Source organism: Schistocerca gregaria, chromosome X, assembly GCF_023897955.1.
Source record: "Schistocerca gregaria isolate iqSchGreg1 chromosome X, iqSchGreg1.2, whole genome shotgun sequence".
In the NCBI taxonomy this organism is placed as follows: domain Eukaryota; kingdom Metazoa; phylum Arthropoda; class Insecta; order Orthoptera; family Acrididae; genus Schistocerca; species Schistocerca gregaria.
The window spans coordinates 159,785,603-159,803,658 of NC_064931.1; positions in this window are offsets into that span (position 1 = coordinate 159,785,603).

Genomic DNA, 18,056 nt, shown 5'->3' on the forward strand with positions numbered 1-18,056 from the left:
GGTATTCGCGTGTGGAAATATCAGTTTCCTCTATTTTTTTTCGAGTTTTCACGTAAAGGTCTTCCTAGTTACTCAATGGTTTACAGCACGCTCCACCTCGCTAAAGTTTCGGGTTTCTAGAGAAGTAATTTCCAGCCTATATCTGCGAAATTATGTTGCGCGAGCGATCGGGATCATACTGTTATGTGCTTGATATCAAGAAGTATCGCGTAAATGGTGTAATATTCTTGAACACCCTGTGAAAATACACGTGTTCTTGTAATCCCAGAATCTGGAGAGCCGCGCGCTACTAGCCGAGCGGTCTATGGCGCTGCAGTCGTGGACTGTGCGGCTGGTCCCGGCGGAGGATCGAGTCCTCCCTCGGGCATGGGTGTGTGTGTTTGTCCTTAGGATAATTTAGGTTAAGTAGTGTGTAAGCTTAGGCACTGATGACCTTAGTAGTTAAGTCCCATACGATTTCACACACGTTTGAACATTTGAGAGTCTGGAGATGGGTGTAGAAAGGATGTATGCAAATAGGTTAGGGCCAGAAGTAGTGATGCCTTTGTGCCAAGGCGAACTGACCCAGACTTTGTACAACTGTCTTTTGCAGTATATGTATGAGTGTGTGGTGGTCGCTGCTGCGAGTCCTATCGTGATGGAGGTATAGATCCAGCACATCAATAGTCGTAAGGGGAATGAAAGATGTTTTGTTTTTTTACATTGAAAATTATGTGCACTATAGATACTGAGATTCGTTCCAGAACCACTGTCGTAAAGAGGAAAAGAGGAGACAGAAATTCTAATATTTAATTGTAGTTACACTAATGAATATGTATCGGGTTCCCAATATTCTTGTGAGTCTGGAGATGGGAGTAGAAAGTGAAGCAGTAGGCCAGCTGGTCAGGGCCGGAAACAGCATCTCAGTGGACGCCTTTGTTCTGAGATGGGGCTTGCCCATCCTTTGTACACCAATTCAGAGATCCTATGAAAGCTTCCGGTTTATGACGATTTGGCCACCAGCTGCCTGGGGCAGGCAAATAGCGAACTAATATCCGATTGCCTTTGGGACCGCCTATAAACTCTGTGGGAATTTGAGAAGATTCAATTTGACGAGTGTTTGTGCTGTGAATATTGATGGCAGTTGAACTGCTACCACTCAAGTCCTCCTGGGGTGTGGGGGTCGTCCTCGGCCGACTGGCCAATCTCTGATTGACACGCGCTTCCAGAGCTGTGGTCATGTGCCGCGTTTATGGCGGCCGTTTCCTCTGTCGGCGCTGCACATTGGCACAGTCAGTACGTGGGATGTATTTGAGATCTGTAGACCACTTTTGCGAGGTTAAACTGTCAATGCAATACGATGATCTGTACAAAACAGTTTCTTGCCGCAGAAAGTCTCGTCTGCAGAAAAAAAGGCGGACAGTGCTTCCACACCAGCAGCATCAGTTATTTGGAGAGTAAATTCAGTAAGATCCCGTCGGAATGCTCCATGCATTCACAAGATGACCTTCGTGCTGGGGCATAGGAGCCTCTACAAACTGATTCGAGCAATATGGATGCAAGGTATATGTGGAAAGTTCTGAGAAAGCAAGTGTTCAAAGACAAGTTGAAGCAGTCCATCCATCTCCAGCGGGGATGCCGCCACTGATCCGCCACTATGGCATTAGAACATCTCCGGACCAGTAGCTGTGGGGCACCGAAAATTCCAGCCATTTTTCTCTTCTGTAGGACAGCGCTTCGAATTCTGTTTGCAGCCGGTGTGGGCATGCGGTTCTAGGCGCTTCAGTCTGGAACCACGTGACCACTACGGTCGCAGGTTCGAATCCTGCCTCGGGCATGGATGTGTGTGATGTCCTTAGGTTAGCTAGGTTTAAGTAGTTCTAAGTTCTAGGGGAATTATGACCACAGGTGTTAAGTCCCATAGTGCTCAGAGCCATTTGAACCATTTTTGAATTCTGTTTGCATAATTGTTCCGATTTTCCCGTCTGTACTTAGACAGTGCTCTCTTTCCAAACGACAAGAATGCTTTTATGATTAACGGTGTTTTCGCGAGGGTGCAAAGATATGATAAAGGCTTTCAGCGGTGAGAACGTTTACCATTCCTGAGACGTGTGTTGAAAGCAGGAGGTAACGATTTCCAGGAAGGAAACATGTGATTTCTCGTTAGAACCATTAGGAGGAATGCATTCGGTGTTATTCTGGGCTATATTCGTAAACAGGTCCTGTTAGGGCAAAACGTTTCATGCAGACATCACGAAAGCTGTTACAAAAGCGACGGTTAACTATTTCTGTGACACTTTTCCAATTCTGAGATGGGACTGATAAATAATTGATGGGCTCTCCTGTAAGGCTTGCGAGGAAGAATGCAGTCTGTGTTATTCTGGGCTATTTTCATGAACAGGTCCTGTTAGGACCAGAAATTCCATGCAAACAAATTGAGATATCAGGAAAACTCCTACAAAAGCAACCTTTAACTATTTCTGCAACACTTTCGGATTTCTGAGTGGAAGATTTGGCTCTTATTTACATAGACATCTGACATCAGTGTAACACTGACAACCTTTTAGCTGCGCCTGCAAGGGTGTGCCACTATGGAAACACCTCGCTGGTGCCTAGGTGAACACGTATTTCAACAGGAATTTCTCAGGTGTCAAGTATAAAAGGAATGCTGCCGCCTCATGCTTGTGGGACCCGAACAGACACCAGCGCCTGACTCGGCAGCTGACAGCCGTGTCGTCACTTTGCGAGGGCCACCGGTGCACCCCAACTTCCGTGGGTGTGTGTGGTGGCGTTCTGTACGGTCCAGTAGACAGGGTGGCGGCGGGTGGTCCGTGCTTCGCGATCGAAAGATGTTAAACTGTATAATTACGTGCAACGTGTGTTTCATGACGGTATTCCTTGCGTGATCAGAAAAAAGGGTGATCGATTTAATTACACTACTGGCCATTAAAATTGCTACACCAAGAAGAAATGCAGATGATAAATGGGTATTCATTGGACAAATATAATATACTAGAACTGTCATGTGATTACAATTTCATGCAGTTTGAGTGATGGATCCAGAGAAATCAGTACCCCGAACAACCACCTCTGGCCATAATAATGGCCTTGATATGCCTGGGCATTGAGTCAAACAGAGCTTGGATGGCGTGTACAGGTACAGCTGTACAGCTGCCCATACAGCTTCAACACGATACCACAGTTCATCAAGAGTACTGACTGGCGTATTGTGACGAGCTAGTTTCTCAGCCACCATTGACCAGACGTTCTCAATTGGTGAGAGATCTGGAGACTGTGCTGGCCATGGCAGCATTCGAACATTTTCTGTATCCAGAAATGCCCGTACAGGACCTGCAACATGCTGTCGTGCATTATCCTGCTGAAATGTAGGATTTCGCAGAGATCGAATGAAGGATAGAGGCATGGGCCGTAACACATCTGAAATATAACGTCCACTGTTCAAAGTGCCTTCAATACGAACAAGAGGTGACTGAGACGTGTAACCAATGGCACCCCATGCCATCACGCTGGATGATACGCCAGCATGGCAATGACGAATACACACTTCCAATGTGTGTTCACCGCGATGTCGCCAAACACGGATGCGGCCATCATGATGCTGTAAACAGAGCCTGGATTCATATGAAAAAATGTCGTTTTGCCATTCATGCACACAGGTTCGTCGTTGAGTACACTATCGCAGACCCTCCAGTCTGTGATGCAGCGTCAAGGGTAACCGCAGCCATGGTCTCCGAGCTGATAGTGCATGCTGCTGCAAACGTCGTCGAACTGTTCGTGCAGATGGTTGTTGTCTTGCAAACGTCGCCATCTGTTGACTCGGGAATCGAGACGTGGCTGCAAGATCCGTTACAGTCATGCGGATAAGACGCCTGTCATCTCGACTGCTAGTGATATGAGGCCATTGGGATCCAGCACGGCGTTCCGTATTACCCTCCTGAACCCACTGATTCCATATTCTGCTAACAGTCACTGGATCTCGACCAACGCGAGCAGCAATGTCGCGATACAATAAACCGCAATCGCGATAGGCTTCAATCCGACCTTTGTCAAAGTCGGAAACGTGGTGGAATGGATGTCTCCTCCTTACACGACAACGTTTCACCAGGCAACGCCGGTCAACTGCTGTTTGTGTATGCAAAATCGGTTGGAAACTTTCCACATGTCAGCACGTTGTAGGTGTCGCCACCGGCGCCAACCTTGTGTGAATGTTCTGAAAAGCCAGTCATTTGCATATCACAGCATCGTTTTCCTGTCAGTTAAATTTCGCGTCTGTAGCACGTCATCTTCGTGGTGTAGCAATTTTAATGGCCAGTAGTGTAAAAGACCTGAATCTTACCAAACAGCAGAGAATGATAGGTAAGAGAAATCCAACCCGACAAAGTGAATTTTTTTTATAAATAAGCAATATACCCTTGAATTTCCCTTCGTGAGATCGGTCCTCTCCACCGCTGAGCCGCCAATTTCCAGGTAGAGGAGTGGAGGGGTACAGGGATGGGGGCAGGTGAGGGGGATGGGGCTGAGTTACTAGAGGGGCGACAGTTTATAATTAGTGAGCGTGTCTGCAGAGCATTTTACATGCATTATTTTGGTGATTTACGAGAGTTGCATTGTATTCAATGACTTTGAGTTTATATTTCCCATATCTGTAACAATTTCAGAGTTGTTTATAGACTGTTTATGGCCTTTATGAGGTGAGATGGATAACCTCATACTGGCAAAATATTTCACATCGTTTCTCTGTTCATGTTAGAAAATCCTTTTTTTATAAAATCTATAAAAGTGTTTCCATGTTGAATTCAAGTATCTTTTCAATTACTTCTTGTAGTGTGAAAACACTGTCAGTTGGCGAATGTCATATCTAAAACCTGATTTTTCTGCAGGCATATTTTTCATAAAATTTTTAGTCTTGCATTCAAGACTTTAGCATTCTTCTTTAGTTAGATAACTAAGCATGACGCCAGAGTAGCATTTAGAGACACCGGTAACTGAACATGGCACAGAGTAAGTGCTGCTCGCTCCGGTTCCTAGATTACCAAGATCAACCATTCTCAAAATTTCTGACTTTACAAATGCCACCTGCAGCACCCAGTCGACCTACATTCTTTAATTTCATAGCAAACCATGCAGCTAGATTAACGGTCCAATCAGGTGATACTGGCAGTTGTTTATGGCACAAAATACCAGTCCGTAACTTCAAAGATCAATATGTAAATAAATTTCCACAAGCGTTATCTGTCGCCTTTAGTTTCCAAGTCTACGGTATATATATGTATTTCTGAGCACTATGGGGCTTAACTTCTGAGGTCATCAGTCCCTTAGAACTTAGAACTACTTAAACCTAACTAACCCAAGGACATCACACACATCCATGCCCGTGGCAGGATTCGAACCTGCGAGCGTAGCGGTCGCGCGGTTCCAGACTGTAGTACCTAGAACCGCTCGGCCACTCTGGCCGGCGAAGTCTACAGTCCTTTCATCCAATAACAATACATGAAGCCAGATAACGGAACAATTCCGGAGTGCTGGTAGCTGAATACGGCAAAAAGTATGCGCCAACCACCCCGGTTCCTAACTTCATAGGTTAATAAAATGGTTCAAATGGCTCTGAGCACTATGGGACTCAACTGCTGTGGTCATTAGTCCCCTAGAACTTAGAACTACTTAAACCTAATTAACCTAAGGACATCACACACATCCATGTCCGAGGCAGGATTCGAACCTGCGACCGTAGCAGTCGCACGGTTCCGGACTGCGCGCTTAGAACCGCGAGACCACCGCGGCCGGCTCATAGGTTAATAACTTAATAAATTTCCCCTATCGCAATGCCATTTACAGCAAGCATAATACGTTCCTTTAGTTCAGTGACAAAACCTGAAGACAGGTTAATGGTCAGGACCCTATCTCACTGGCAAATCGCTCAGTAAATTCCCGCCACCACAATATGCCACTTGCAGCATCCAGTCTACATTCCTTTAGTTAAATAACACAACATGAAGCCAGACCTATGATCTGATTAGGTGGTACAAGCTGATGAATATGACAGAAAATATGCACTGTCCTCTTCCACACCTAAATTCGGTGGGGAGTGTTCAACAAATTTCTGCCATCACGTCATCAGAGTGCTGTGGTGCTCCTGGGTATGCCCTCTGTAACCTTGTGGTCAACAGGAATGCTGATGACGTCTGAAAGTTGCAGCGGTGTGATGGCCACTTGGCATCCGTGTCTTGCTTTGTTTACATCAATAAGAAGAGTGTGTCTGCCTGCATCAGCAATGTGTGGTCCCGAGTGAGCACAGCCAGTGACATATTCGTCCACTTAATTCCTTTAGGAGGCCACAGTAACTGGGCTCTATGTTCGTCCTGCTGTGGATGGATGGCGGCGGTACCCGCCGCCCACCCTCTCCCTGCTATGAACTGTTATCCTCCAAGGCTGAAGTTTGTTGCTGCTGTGGCCTCCCAGAGATGATTTCTCATTGTTGCCTAAGTACGCGGTGGTTATGTTACATTAGATTAGTACTTGTTCCATAGATCATGAATATGACACTTCGTAATGATGTGGAACATGTCAGGTTAATAAAAGGTGTCTATAAAAGATATTAAATTACACAAAATATTACATGACGCTCAATATTTTTAATTTTTTGTGGGGGTTGGGGTAATTATCCACTTACTATATCCAAAAATTCGTCTAATGAGTGGAAGGAGTTGCCATTAAGAAATTCTTTTAATTTCCTTTTAAATGCTATATGGCTATCTGTCAGACTTTTGATGCTATCAGGTAAGTGACCAAAGACTTTTGTGGCAGGACAATTTACCCCCTTCTGAGCCTATGTTAGATTTAACCTTGAGTAGTGAAGATTATCCTTTCTCCTAGTGTTGTAGCCATGTACACTGCTATTACTTTTGAATTCATTTGGATTGTTAATAACAAATTTCATAAGTGAATATATATATATTGAGGCTACAGTGAAGATCTCTAGCTCTTTAAATAAGTGTCTGCAGGATGATCGAGGATGAGCTGCAGCAGTTATTCTGATTACACCCTTTTGTGCAATGAATACTCTTTTACTCAATGATGAGTTATCCCAGAATATGATGCCATACGAAAGCAGAGAATGAAAATAGGTGTGGTAAGCTAATGTACTCAGATGTATATCTCCAAAATTTGCAATGACCCTAATAGCTTAAGTAGCTGAACTCAAACGTTTCAGCAGATCCTCAGTGTGCGTGTGTTTTTTTTTTTCAGTTAAACCCATCATCAAAGCATACACCTAGAAATTTTGAATATTCTACCTTAGCTACCGATTTTTGATCGAAGTCTATGTTTATTAATGGTGTCATTCCGTTTACTGTGTGGAACTGTATATACTGTGTTTTGTCAAAGTTTAATGAGAGCCCATTTGCAGAGAAGCACTTAATGATTTTCTGAAAAACATCGTTTACAATTTCACCAGATAATTCTTGTCTGTTGGGCGTGATAGCTATACTTGTATCATCGGCAAAAAGTATCAGCTTTGCACCTTCATGAACATAGAATGTCATTAATATATATTAAGAACAGCAGAGGACGCAAGACCGAACCTTGCGGCACCCCAGTCTTGATTGTTCCCCAGATTGAGAAACCACCAGTTTTTTGCACATTATGTGAACTGTTTATTTCAGCTTTCTGTACTCTTCCAGTTAGGAATGATTTAAACCATTTGAGCACTGTCCCATTCATACCACAGTACTTGAGCTTATCTAGAAAGTATTCCGTGATTTGCACAATCAAAAGCCTTTGATAGATCACAAAAAAATCCCAACGGGTGACTGCCGGTTACTCAGAGCATTTAATATTTCATTACTGAAAGTATATATAGCATTTTCCGTTGAAAAACCCTTCTGGAAACCAAACTGACATTTTGTTAAAACTTTATTTTTACATAGGTGTGAAGCTACTCTACAACACATTACTTTTTCAAGAATTTTGGATAAGGCAGTCAGAAGAGAGATTGGGCGGTAGTTGTTGACATCAGACGTATCCCCTTTTTTATGCAGTGGTTTAACAATGGCACACTTCAGTTTATCTGGGAAAATACCGTTACACTTCTTCCAGGAACGTGCTTTTTATTAAAAGGAATTAAGACTGCAAATTTATGTCATACCAGAGTGGAGGAGGAAGCGAGCCAGTACGTCACAAGTGGGTTAGGTCGTTTACACATTAGACCACCGTCTGCCAAGTGAGGACATGCGTGCAACAGAAAGGAGACTGCGACATAAAACCAAAGGAAGTGAGACAAGCATATTTGTTAGCTCGTAAGACTTTGTGCAAGAAAATTATCTCTTACACAAGAGCACATACCGAGGAACTGACACAGCAGTGAACAGTCTGTTTAGTGAATATCAGCCCTGGATCTACGGTATTTCCGAACCAGGGAAAAAGAGTAAGAACTCCTCGATGATGAGTGTTCATCGGAGGTGAGGATATCATCTGGAGTGCCCCAGGGAAGTGTGGTAGGTCCGCTGTTGTTTTATATCTACATAAATGATCTTTTGGATAGAGTGGCTAGCAATGTGCGGCTGTTTGCTGGTGATCCTGTGGTGTACGGGAAGGTGTCGTCGTCGAGTGACTGTAGGAGGATACAAGATGACTTGGACAGGATTTGTGATTGGTGTAAAGAATGGCAGCTAACTCTAAATATAGATAAATGTAAATTAATGCAGATGAATTGGAATAAGAATCCTGTACTACTGTAATGTTAGAATACTCCATTAGTAGTGTAGCGTTTGACACATTCACGTCGATTAAATATTTGGGCGCGACCGCTACGGTCGCAGGTTCGAATCCTGCCTCGGGCATGGATGTATGTGATATCCTTAGGTTAGTTAGGTTTAAGTAGTTCTAAGTTCTAGGGGACTGATGACCTCCGATGTTAAGTCCCATAGTGCTCAGAGCCATTTGAACCATTTTTAAATATTTGGGCGTAACATTGCAGAGCGATATGAAGTGGGACAAGCATGTAATGGTGGTTGTGGGGAAGGCGGATCGTCGTCTTCGGTTCATTGGTAGAATTTTGAGAAGATGTGGTTCATCTGTTATGGAGACCGCTTATAAAACACTAATACGACCTATTCTTGAGTATTGCTCGAGCGTTTGGGATCCCTATCAGGTCGGATTGAGGGAGGACATAGAAATAATTCAGAGATGGGCTGCTAGATTTGTTACTGGTAGGTTTGATCATCACGCGAGTGTTACGGAAATGCTTCAGGAACTCGGGTGGGAGTCTCTAGAGGAAAGGAGGCGTTCTTTTCGTGAATCGCCACTGAGGAAATTTAGAGAACCAGCATTTGAGGCTGACCGCAGTACAATTTTACTGCCGCCAACTTACATTTCGAGGAAAGACCACACAGATAAGAGAGGTTAGGGCTCGTACAGAGGCATATAGGCAGTCATTTTTCCCTCGTTCTGTTTGGGAGTGCAACAGGGAGAGAAGATGCTAGTTGTGGTACGAGGTACCCTCCATCACGCACAGTATGGTGGATTGCGGAGTATGTATGTAGATGTAGAACTATGAAGTGGCGGCCCTCCTCCCACCCCCTCCTACTCTAGTGTTTGAGATAGGACGTCAAAAATTTTAAAAAAAATCACTTTCTCCAAAATGTGTTCATTTTGTAGCGCACATATTTCTGAAGAGTTTGTTATATAAAACATATATGTTCGAGGAAACGTAAGACATGTTATTTGGTCGTAAGTGTGCCAAAGTGCAGTGACACGCCCCTTTGCAATGCAATTTACTATCGCAACTCACTGTATTTCGCTGTATGGAATCCAAACGCGTATATTATGTAATGGAAGCTATCAAACCTACATTCAAAACATTGAAATCAAAATGTCCTGTGTTGCCTCTCCTACTTCCAGTTGTACGGTTTGACATCCTACCATATATTATAATTATTTTTATTATTAAAGCCCTCACATTTAATACTGGGTGGGATTGTTTGTGACCGGGAGAGTAACAACTCTTCAGAGAATTTGCACTCTTTATTGCCTATTAGCTAACAACTTTCTCTTTTGTGTGACATAAAATGAAATATGGGAAATACAGAACAAGTAGAGACAAGCAAGACAGTACACATTTTTCAATCATTAGGTCCCAGTAATCTTTTCTCCGTAAGCTTGCTACAGTTTTTCTCTCCTTTCCTTTCTGCGAAAGAATCTATTACCTCATCAAAGCTCGCAAACGTTTTGCTACATGAAATTTCAAAATGTTTAATACTGAGAAAGCTGTCAATACGAATAGTACTCAAGACCGGTGTGGTTTCTCGATTTGATTACGTCTATTTTGACGCTGTCTGAGAGATTAAACGAAATAGGCCGTTCTAATATTGTAGCAATAGGAACACACGTCAAATAAGCGAGACTGTTTTGGCACAAATTGTCATTTTTACCTATCTCATAAATAACATGACAGAATATAATTCACGGTGTACCACCATCAAGCGCTTGATAGGCTTACTGCAAGCAAATAGGTTTATATTAGGAAACAGTTCCACATTTCATTCATACGCTCCAGTTTCTCAAGCATAAGATCGAAAGTAGTTTTTTTTTATGGTTTTAGAGCGCAAAAATGCTACTGTCATTCGCGCCCGTCGAAAGTAGTTGGTGGTGGTGGTATTGTTGCGTTCTCTACAACTAAAACTACAGAATACGTTTCAGTAGTTGGCCGAGGGAGTCAAGATTGGTCAGAAGCACTTTCACTGCGTTTCGTAAGAAAAATTGCGATTGATTGCTGACATTTCCTACAGATTTGTTTTAGCTTGTGGTGCATGAATTTCACCGCAGAGGACAACTTTTAATGGACAATCGCTTCAGTTATCCCGCGTTTATTCTCTGGTTATGTATTATTATGTGTTCTTACAACGCCTTTTCCGCGCTATTCGAGAATAGAACTTAAGCGGCTGCTAACCCGGGACTGTACAACATGGCCCTTAGTACTGTAGCGATCTCGCAAAAATTTTCTGTCAAAATTATATATTCTTGGAAACACAGAGAAGATAATACGTAATCTTTCTAGCCTGTTAGTCGTTTATTTCCACTCTGGTAGTCTGCATCTATGGATTTCGCTAATAATAGGCTATTTTCCTATGTCCAAAGTATGGATCGGATTATTGTTATTCGGAGAGATTACAGCATACAAATCACATTTACGGTCAATATTCTCAAAAAATATCTAATTTTTATGTAATTACAGCTTAACAAATCATTAAATATCAAGATTTGGTCACGTGATCTAAAACTTATTGGCTGAAGCTCTGGTGACGTCACAGACTAGAAGTAAGACGAAGCTACACGTGTTACAGGAGTGTTCGGCGAAGTTATTAGGTACTTTTCCTGCAAATAGTTTAGCTGTTTAGTAGTGGAAAACACCTTTACAACTTCGATGCGTTTATGCTCCACTTATTTAGAGCGCCGTTTTGCAAGGACGGACATTCTTTTCCCTGTTCCCTGCAACATCATAACCATAGCACAATAGAATTATTCTTGGCAAGTCATAGCGCTGACTTCCGGTGTACAAGATGCGCGTTGTGGCGCATCTGCTAGCGCAAGTAACAATGGATGAGAAAACAGGTTCGAATCTCGGAAAGGTCACACATTTTTAATACTTTCACAAGAACTAATTGCAGCAGTTGTTTCGATGGCGGGATGTATTGTATACAGCTTCACACTGATCTCAGTCAGAGAGATGGATAAATGACGATAAATGCATCTACTTTGCTTACAAGCAATTACCTTTTTTGGGGCAAGCATTGCTAGCAGTGAAGGTATCACCATACTCCCACAGTAAAATGAGGTGTAGGACGACGAGGTTTTATATGCGGAGAGATATAATGCATAGCGGTATCCAACATGGAGGTAACGAACTTTAAGAGCTGTGCTGTTTGTGAGTGTAAATTAAAGTCAGTGTCTGAAGCAGACTTAACTTCGTCTTACGTATAATGATGAAACTTCAGAACCTTAAAACAGTAAGGATCCTTGCTGGACATTACGATGTTTAAAAAAATTCTTTCTACTACAGTAAAAAGTGTGTCGTCACATTAACCAGAAAATATCTTTTCGAACGTGTAACAAGCTATTGCAAATGTATGCGCATGCAAACGCCAAGGAAAACACGATAGTGCTGAATTTTTGTAGTTGTGATTTGGTTTTCATATGAAAGGACTGTCGATTTGTTTTAGGCCTACAAATAGGTCAAAATATTGTTGCAGGCGTGATTCCAATCAGCGATTAACGGATATCTTTCAATATTAGAAATTCCACCGCTCTATCAGGCGAGCTACCAATGATGTGCACGTTAGGAGATATAACAGTAATTTTTACAATGGGTTTAATTTTTTCGACTGACGCTATGCTTCGTTGTGACTGTAGGAAAGTGTCTCGGAGGTAAACTATGTTAACTTCAGAGTGCAAGACATTCTAATTAAGCGTGCGCCACCGGTAGCTGAGTGGTCAGCGCGACGGACTGTCAATCCAAAGGGCCCAGGTTCGATTCCCGGCTGTGTCGGAGATTTTCTTCGCTCAGGGACTGGGTGTTGTGTTGTCCTAATAATCATCATTTCATCCCCATCGACGCGCAAGTCGCCGAAGTGGCGTCAAATCGAAATCTTGCACCAGGCGAACGGTCTACCCGACGGGAGGCCCTCGTCACACGACATCATCATCATCTAATTACGTAAGTACAGGAACTTGGGCATCGACGTGGTGGCATTTTGCCGGTACAGTGCAAGCAATTTTTAGGCACATTCTCATGCCTGAAACACTCAAAAACAAATTTTCATGAGCTTTTACGGGTGTATTAATACAGTGCGGTGCTACACACAATTTGTAAGCCATTTTCCGAAACTTGAATTCCAAAACAAGATATCACTATGAATTAGGATTATGCGAGTAGCAGCAGCGAGCTAGCCAGTGAAGTCACAGGCATCACAATTCGAATATAGCATTTTAGCGGGCTTTCAAATTATTTGAATTTCATTCCCGTTTTTATAAAAGAATACTGAAATTCAAGAAGGAAAAAAGCATATTATGAGAATAAAAACACAATCAACCATTTAGGATCATTTCCAGAAAAACAGTGAAATACCCTATTATAACAACGCCCATCATTTGCACACCCAATCACACAAACAAACAGCGATTGGTATTCACCCATTCGGGTTCCTTTGGCTCAGCTCGTACAGCCCCCTCCCCTTTTGTCTGTGGGAAGTTTTTTATTTCTTGATGCGATGGGGATTCCCCTGGCGGAGACATCACGTACACTATGTACGCCAGTGATCTCTATACTATCTGGATGTTGAACTTCAGCTGTTTGATGTGCCAGCCAGAGATGCTCATATTTCGTTTCTTGCCAAACTACAACAATGCTGCTAAGAAATGCCACAAGAACACGGAAAGAAAATACATTCCGATTCTGCCCCCACATCAGTCTATTACACCATATATTCACGTAAAGTTCAAAACAAGAAATCAATCTGCAGTTCCTTGTCACGTACAGAGCGATGGAAATTTATTTGCTAAACTAAAACATGGCGGACGATGCAAAGAAGATGAAGCGGCAGACATGCTACAGTACTATCGTCAGAGACCATACTTCTACATCCCGGTTGTATAGAGATCACTGATGTACGCAATCACAAATCAACTTCTGAGTCATTCAGAAATCAACCTAGAATGTGCTCAGAAACCAACAGGGATGCATTTCAAAACCATTTAAATAATCGATAGAGCAACATGCACTGGATGCTAGGCGCGACAGATACCCCTGTGTGCCGCCGCCCCCCCCCCCCCCTCCTTATGCATCGCGGCCTGGTGAATATAGGGAGAATAAGGACGACACACGTGGTAATTATGAACCGGGCTTCGTGTCATACCCTCACACTAGCTCCCTTCAAATACTTCAGGTCTCTGGTTATCATGATGAGTTGATCATTGTGACGGATGCATTCACAATAATGACACTTGATTTCATGATAACAATACAGCAGTGAATCTATGTCCTAGGTGCTCCATCACAGTCTATGAACTAGATGAAGATATATTTAATATGATGGCCTCCTCCTGATGAACTCCCTCCTCCTCGACACCTACCATTTACTGTTGGAGAACCTGACTGACTTCCAACACCACCACATTGCAGGGTGCTGCCAGCACTGAACTTTGACGCAGCACCCAGCAATAGGGCCTTTTGGGGTCCATGTTCCCATTCAACACTCAGGTGCCTTGGTGCTGAAACCTATCAGGCAGTATGGAGGAGATCAACCAACCAGGGGACAACCAACACCAGGTACATGCAAATTTGCAGTGAGACTGAAGACTCTCCAGCAGCTGGTACGAGACCGTTCCAGGTGGGACAAATGTCAGGCCTGCTCCCGGGCAATTCACTGCAGTGCCAGGGGTTGCCAACACCGCCTGGACATGCAAATGCGGAGCTGACTTGACAAACAGGCCAGAATCCAACACACAGCTGACTGAAACATCAACTGAGGCTGGCGTGGAAGGTTGACAACTTGTAAACATTGTGAATAAATAATTTAACTGTAATAATGTTTTATTGACTTTAAGGATGCTTCACAGGCTCCAACAGGCACCCTGACTTCATGCAGAGGCGTCTCCGCTTGGTCCCTCCATAAACTGGTACCGAAGTATGTACTCTGGCACTCATCAGAGTGATTTGGAATTAGAGGTGTTAAGATTCCAACGACTGGAATTCGGGGGCAGTTGTTTGACATTGCAGCAGTAACCGCTGTGTGATAAGCATGAAAGACATTTTTCTCTTACTTTGGTTGTGAAATGGCAGACTTTAAGTGTACTGATGGGCATCACAACTAACTTTTGTAAAACCTGTTGATTTATCAGAATTCATAGAAAATTGTAAAGAAACATATTTGGTACTAGCGAGATGTACTACTTGTAATTTGGCAGGCCATAGTGAATCATGCATTACGTTCATACCAGTAATCTGTTCTGCTTGTAGACGATAGTCGCGCAGCACGTCTTTCCACAATGCAGACCTTTTCATCCGCACCTTTTCCCACATATGCCCCGGTTAATTGACTGTCCTCCAGGGGTAAATTCATGATACACAATACTGGTAGAATTGAAAATAATCGACAACATTGTCTTCACCTTCGACAGACTTTGCCGTGCTTTTTTCGGTCGTAGTGAACCTGTAGTCTTCCACTGCGAAGACTGCACTTTGGTTTCAGGATCGTATCCATATACCTATAATTTGTCACTTGTCATTACCCTATTTAACAAATCTGGGTCATTTTTAGTCTGATTAATCAGTTCTTGGCACATATCAGCCAGTATTGTCTCTGGTCACTTGACACCACTTTTGTAATGAACTTTTCAGACATTGACACATGTTCAAATCTTCAGTAAAAATTGACTGAACTGCACAGAAACTTAATTTAAGTTCATCAACCATCTCCCTAATTGTAAGTCTACGATCAGAGCACACTAAATCATGAACTTTCACATTTTCATACGTTTTTGCGGTGGAAGGACAGCCAGACTGGGGCTCATCTTCAAATGATTTGCAGCCATTTTTAAATCTACAAAAACATTTGACTGGCTAATACAATTATCTCCAAAAGCTGTTTTTAACAGTTAGTAAGTCTCAGAAGTTGATTTCCTGGTTTTAAAGCCAAATTTCACACAAACTCGTTGCTCCATTTTTACATCCATTTTCACGCAGGCAGAATCTAGCAACAAGCCCTAACAGACCCGCACTCAACCAGCTGCCACAACGAAAAGAATAAAGGAAACGCAGTTTTCTGTCGGGGGGCATTCAAGGATAAGGCAATGACTCACTCCCCACCCTCCGTGTATCTGCCCGCAAACCAGTAACAGATCCATTCTTAAAACTTTCCAATCCATCCTCATGTAAGACAGTGGTAAACTGTGCAAAAATGCTAGGTGTTACATCAGCGATTACTAGCAACAGTATAACTACTCTGAACAATTGTCACGATTATCAGAAGAGAATGCTCAACAGAAGTTATGCCATGATGATTTGATGGCTCAATTACACTGACGGTAATAAAAAAAAAATCTCAACACCAAGGAGGAGTTGTGTAACATGAACAAAAGTTGGTAGCCATGTTTCTACAACCGAAAGATGTCTCTTCAATTTTTGTGCCAGTTGCATAAGAGTGGCACTACTACTTCCACTATGAGAATGCAAACCAGGTTTGCTTTAATTACACTTCTTAAGAGTCATGAGTAGTGGTGTAACAGCCTAAGCATTTATAAGTTGGGGCAAATGCCCAAAATTTGTAAATGGCCAAAATTTGTAAATGCCCAGTCATTTATGCATTTTAAAGATTAATTGATAAGTGGCACTTCTAAATAAATTTTAAGCTGTTATATTATATTGGAAAAGGTGTTTTGCAACACTGTTTCTTCTGTGATTGGGTAACCAAGCTGAGAAAGCTGCTTCGAGCATAGGGAAGGGGGGGGGAGTGGGAGGAAGGAGGGAGGGAGGGAGGGAGGGAGGGAGGGAGGGAGGGAGGGAGGGAGGGAGAGAGAGAGAGAGAGAGAGAGAGAGAGAGAGAGAGAGAGAGAGAGAGAGAGAGAGAACAGGTAAAAATAAACAGGACATTATCAATGACAAGCAGCCGTCAGCAACATGTGCCCTTTCTTTGTAGTTCGTACTTAGTAATTAAGGGAAGTGTAAAGATTTACTAAATTTTAATACTGAGTTTAATTTTATTTCCCTACTTTAATTGGTACATTATACATTCTAGCAGTAAAAACATTAAAAAGTACTTGTTTCATAAATGCCCAGATTTTGGGCATATAAAACTGGTTTGGGTAAATTCCCTGGCAAATGACTCTATAAATGTCCTGCCCACTGGACATTTGCCTGGCCCACATTACTAGTTGTGAGTGATAGTTACCTTTAAGAAAGACTGGATGCAATTATACGATAATAATCAAGAATGCTTTTAAGGCAACAAAGATGCCATTACCAATAACTCACCAAGTTTGAACGAGGTCATATAACAGGGCTATGAGAAGCTGGATGTTCTTTCTGTGATCCTGCAGAAAGACTTGGCAGGAATGTAACCACTGTACACGATTGCTGGCAGTGGTGGTCATGAGAATGTGTGCTCACAAGAAGACTGGGCTCTGGACATGTATGGGGCACTAGCAAAAGTAAATACCATTCTACTCTGTGCTTGAAACTGACGCATGGTACTGCATATGCAGCAGTAATTTGAGCAGAAGCTGGCACTACAAGGTCACAATGAACTGTTAAAATTTTGTTACCTCAAGGACAGCTCCAGGCCAGACACCCTGTAATGTGCATTCTGCTAACCAGAACCCACTACCATTTGTGACTTCAGTGGTGTCAAGTAAGATCTCATTGGAGGGCAGGGTGAACTTCTGTTGCATTTTCTGATGAAAGCTGGTTCTGCCAGTGATGGCCGTGTGTTTGTTACGAGGAGGCCGGCTGAGGGCCTGCAACTGACCTGTCTCTGTTCTACACACACTGGACTTACACCTCGAGGTATGGTTTTGTAGGACAGCAGGAGCATTCTCGTGGTCATCCCACACACCCTGACTGCAAATTTGTATCTCAATCTGGTGATTAATCCTATTGTGCTGCCATTGATCAGCTGTCCAGGGTGTGATTTCCGACAGAATAACACTTTCACATACTGCTGTTGTAACCCACACGCTCTACAGAGTGTCGACATGTCACCTTGGCCTGCTCGATCACCAGATCTGTCTCAATTCCAACACATGGAGCAACACTAATGGCAATTCCAGCGTCATCAATGAACAATGTTAACTGCCCTGTATTGACTGAAAACTGACCTCTAGCACCTATATGACAATGTATATATATATTTGCATTCAATATTCTGGTGGTTACACCAGTTATTAATTACTGGCTTTACACATCTGCCATGGGCTATCTAATGCTTAAATTAGCCTGTTATCTTGCAATGTTAATCACTTAAATATGTTACCTAGAAAAATCCAATCCTGAAATATTATTCTGCATT